This window comes from Archocentrus centrarchus, chromosome 11, assembly GCF_007364275.1.
Source record: "Archocentrus centrarchus isolate MPI-CPG fArcCen1 chromosome 11, fArcCen1, whole genome shotgun sequence".
Classification (NCBI taxonomy): domain Eukaryota; kingdom Metazoa; phylum Chordata; class Actinopteri; order Cichliformes; family Cichlidae; genus Archocentrus; species Archocentrus centrarchus.
Window position 1 is genome coordinate 1,631,898 of NC_044356.1, and position 5,046 is coordinate 1,636,943.

At 44.1% G+C, this 5,046-nt stretch overlaps 1 pseudogene; it reads left to right on the plus strand.

Annotated features, from left to right (window-relative positions):
• Nucleotides 1-217: 217 nt before the first annotated feature.
• On the plus strand, nucleotides 218-1,343 carry LOC115788152 (protein spire homolog 2 pseudogene; annotated as a pseudogene).
• The last annotated feature ends 3,703 nt before the right edge of the window (nucleotides 1,344-5,046 follow it).

The window sequence follows — 5,046 nt, forward strand, 5'->3', positions numbered from 1 at the left end:
TAAAAAAAATGCTGGGATGCGTTTACCACTGGGGAGCTCTCCTTTTAACAATTTGTAAACATCTGGGAAACAGGAGACCACGGCACTGAGACCGGGACACCCCCACTGAGAGCGATGCTTCCCGGGACCTGGTGGAGCCCCTGGACGCCCCCACTGAAAGTGACGCTTCCATGGACCAAGTAGAACCCACAAAGGCCCCGCTGAGAGTGACACTTCCATGGACCAAGCAGAGCCTCAGGAAGGCCCCACTGAGAGTGACACTTCCATGGACCTGGTGGAGCCCCTGGAAACCCCCACGGTGAGCAGTGCTTCCCAGGACCTGGAGGACCCCCGGGAAGCCCCCACTGACAGCAACCATGCCTGGGACCTGGTGGAGCCTCGAGAAATGTCTCTGGAGGAGGTTCTGACAACCTACAAGCAACCTATCGATGAGAAGCAGGCATGGGCAGTGTGCTACCAGTGCTGCAGTGGGCTCAATGTGCCCCACTCATCGCACGGGACAGCCAGCCAGGTGAAGGACCCATCCTCCATCCTCCTCCACAGGGACGGAGCTGTGTCATTACAGCGGGAGCCCCATCATGACAATGAAACTGATGGGCCTCTTGTTCCTCCGACTGCAGAGTGCCAGCTGATTGAGTCACTCGCTCTGGTAATCTACAAAGCCCTGGACTGGGGGATATATGACACTGAAGAGCAGGTACAGTGAAGAGGAAAAAGAAGAGGAGGAGGTGGAGGAAGAAGAGGACCAGGATGATGTGACAAGACCCTTGTGTACCTTCTGCAAGCTGATGGCACTGTATGCATCTAGGCTGGACAAGCCAAGTCTGGCTCCAGAGCACGACTGGGCTGTCCACAGTGCTGTGTTTGTTGAGACCCTGGAGCTGCAGACTCTCCACATCACGATCAGCGAGACCACAGAGCTGCTGAACAACATCTCACTGGAGGAAGACAGAGCCACAGCTGAACAGGACACACTAAAACAGACAGCTGATGAAGGAGCTCAGGCAGGAGGTGAAGCTGGAAAAAGCGCAGGAGCAGCCATTCAACCCACTGCCCACTGAGTTCAGCCTCAAACCATTTGAGATGGTCATATGCAGGACATTCAAGCTGGCAACTTCTGCTGTGCACAACTGTGTAGGGTTGTGGTGGATGGTGAAACTCTTCCTAAAGTCAAGAAAAATGCCCATGAACTGACCCTGGATTTCATCAGACCAAGGCCTCCACTTAAACCGGCTTCAGAGCACCGCCTCCACTATCCTCCCCCACAGCAGCAGTCCCTCCATGACTGTCTGATGGCCGAGATAAAGCAGAAGAGGCAGCTCCAACCTATGCTATTGCCTTAGACCTTTATGTTACCCTATTGTCATGGGTACATTATTCTAATACGAATAATTCAAAACAACAAATAAGAATTTAGAATACAAATCAATTGAAATGGATCTTCTGTCATTCTCAGATGTAATTTGTATAGAACCAAAACAGCCACTGACCCAAGTATATTAACCCAACCAGTCACAACAGATGACTGCCCCTCCCTGAGCCTGGTTCTGTCAGAGGTTTCTAACTGTCAAAGGGGAGTTTTTCCTTCCCACTGTTGCCAAGTGCTGCTCATACGGGATCACTGGATCACTTGTTGGGCTCCTCTATAATAATCTTTGGACTCTCCAGTATTATAGAGGCAATTGCTGTTTTAAATGTTATGTTATGTAGATAGTTCTACTACACTAGTTCTACTAGTGGAAAAAACCCAAGGCCCTGGGCAGAGCAGGCCTCAGTCCTTTCCACTTACCTAAAGCATGCAGTGTGTGAGGGACAATATAGGAGACAAATAATCTATAATGCAACCATTAATTCAGATTAATATAAGTACTAATAAATGATATAGTAAAATACCAATATCAGAGGATAAAAATATCCAACAGTTCTGCTGGAGGTTTCTTCCTGTTAAAAGAAAGTTTTTCCTTTCCGCTGTCACCAAGTGATGCTCATAGGGGTCTTTTTGACTGTCGGGATTTCTCTGTATTATTGTAGGGTCTTTACCCACAATACAAAGCGCCTTGAGGTGACTGTTTGTTGTGATTTGGCGCTATATAAATAAAATTGAATTGAACTGAATTGAATTGAATAATTACATACACCCTGGACACTCCTTGTTTCAGCTACCGCCATCAGGCAGACGTTTCAGGACAATGAAGGCCAGAACAAACAGACTGGGGAACAGCTTTTATGCCACGGCTATCATTGAACTCTGTGTGGTTAAATGGACAGTGATGTGGGGTGGTAGTGCTGAGTCTGTGCGTGCATTGGTGTGTGTATCGCAACTTGTGTGTACAATGACAATAAAGATTCTGATTCTGATTCTTAGATTTTATAAATCAAATGTAAAATTAGAATTCAGCTTCATCTGATGGAGATTCAAGTTGTGTAAATTATGACGGCAGACATTATAAAAGAAATCATATATTTTATAACAAACTTTTATTCTGTCTATTATGACGGCAGTGTGGGTCAGGCTGGTTAAAGTGACTTGTCATGCTCCACACTAACATGTGCGATCCTCCATCCATCAGATTAAAATGGAGGCTCTGCTCTTTATTTACCCTTTGTGTAATTTGTCAGTAACTACAACAATAATATCACCTTGTGCTGGGACAAAACTCGGTGCAAGCGTTGTCTCAAAATATCCACTAGACGTCTCTGTAGACCACACAATCACATCCACAGCACGTGTTTCACGCAAACAGCTCAAACAGCAGCAGATACAGAGCCAGATCCCCATGGCTAAACTAAGAAAGCTGTAGCACTGGTTAGCTTTGACCCTACTGTATTTGTGGACATCATATTTAATGTTTTATTATCATTTATTATCTCACTGCATCCTCTGCTCTGCTGTCTGTGACCAAGCTGTGCTCCTCCACACACACACACACACACACACACACACACACACACGCACACACACACACACACACGCACACACGCACACACGCACACACACACACACACACACACACACACACACACGCACACACACACACACACACACACACACACACACACACGCACACACACACACACACACACACACACGCACAGCACTTAAACTGGCATGAAAATTATTCAAGACTCCAATAAAACCTCACTGACCTAAAGATGACATTTTATCAATACATCTTTTAAACAAGCATAAACATCAGTGTTTTCCTTTGATAGGAAATGAATGGAGGCGAAAAAGTTTTATAGTGTATTTTTATTAACACACTGAAAAATGGTTACATGGCAAACTGAAGCTGATCACAGCACATAGCTGTGCTTAGTTTTAGAAAGGGATTTGATCCAAACGTTTAACATTTGCTGCTGATTCCTGCTGAAGCTCCTGAAGGCAAAGGGTCTTCAGAAACAACTGATACTGTCGTTTGGATTGGAGGACTTTTTGAAACTAACTGTTTAATCTGCTCTCACTGGCGTGTTTGAGTGTTTTCATAGAGTTCCGTGTTAAATTCTGAGCTCTTCGTTTGTTAAAGCCTGTATTTGTGATGTATGCTTTATTGATCCCAGAAGGAAATTCATATGTTTGACAGCTCATCTACTATTTGTATGAGAAGTGATAGTCTGATGGTTGTGGGTACCAATGATTTTCTGTATCTCTCTGTTGTAAAACGAGTCTTGCAGGACTGATACTTATTGTTGCATAAAGATGTTATAAAGCGGGTGATCAGAGTTGTTCAGGATGGCTTCTGTGATGATAACTGGTTACTCTCCAAGGGGTGATAAGACAGTAGCTCTGTAAGCTTCTTTGACAATGGGGTACAGCAGATCGAGGCTTCAGCATCTCTGTGTATGTATGAGGGTGAAACCAGGTAGATCCACATTAGAGTCTGAGATGTTTGATTCAACCATGTTTCAGTAAAACACGAGACTGCACTCAGCCTGTACTTTGAGTCTTCACAAATATCTCCAGCTCATCTCTTTTGTTGGGCAGAGAGTCGGCGTTTCCCACAATGACTGTTGGCAGAAAGGGCTAATATCTCCACTTCTAAGCCTTCGCCTTTGCACCAGCAGAGCAAACACTAAAACACCTCTTTGTCTTAGCTGGAATAGGGTGGTGATTTCCAGATTTGTTCCATTTCAAGAAGAAAGGCTCTTCTCCCCACAGAAGGATCCATCAGTACTTGACAAAAACAAACAACAAAAAAGAGATAAAAATGCAACAAAAATGAAGTTTGAGTAAAGATCAGATGTATGTTGACCAATGTCAAGCAAAAAGTGAGCTTTATTCAAGAAACAGATGAACCAGAGTTGTAAAGTATACAGAGGATATAAAAATTAAAAACAAACCCCTTCGGTTGTGATGCCAAATGTTTTTGTGGTGCAATCATATGATTCAGGTTGTGTCATCACTGGTGTTGTCTTTTTACTGTAATGCTGATTTCATCCCATCCCATTTTCAAATAAGGTGAAAGTTTTGAAAAAAAAACATATTTTTTACTTTAAACACAGAAAGGAAAACACAAAACCACACACCACCTCCACCTCCATCCCCAACCAAGCAAACAACACCACAAACAACAGCCGCAGTGGAAAGTGTGGGTATGACAACAAAAAAGTGTTCACAGAGTGATCAGTGACTGTAGCTGGTGGTGGACGAGGGTCTGATTATAGATGTTTCTTTGTCTTCCAGCTTCTGCTTGCCTGTGGCACATACCTGTCTGTACAGTGATTGGACTGCTCTGCTTAATCATCATGATCAGCACCACTGTTGTTACCTGGAGAAAAGGTGGATCACCTCAAAGAGCCACTGTGCGCTCATCATGACTGTTTTCAGGCTCATTTCAGTTTTAGATGGACCGGCTTTATTGAAGATGTTTGTCTGGCTGCACATGTGCAGGTTCTTTCTGATGGATCTCTGTATGATTGTAACACATTTTCTGCTACTAAATAGCACAGGAAGCTAAAAACACACACATATACAAGTGGTCACATGGAGGCGCTGTTCCAAATGTTGGATCTACAGTCAAAATTATGCTCTTTTTTTTTTTTCTCCTT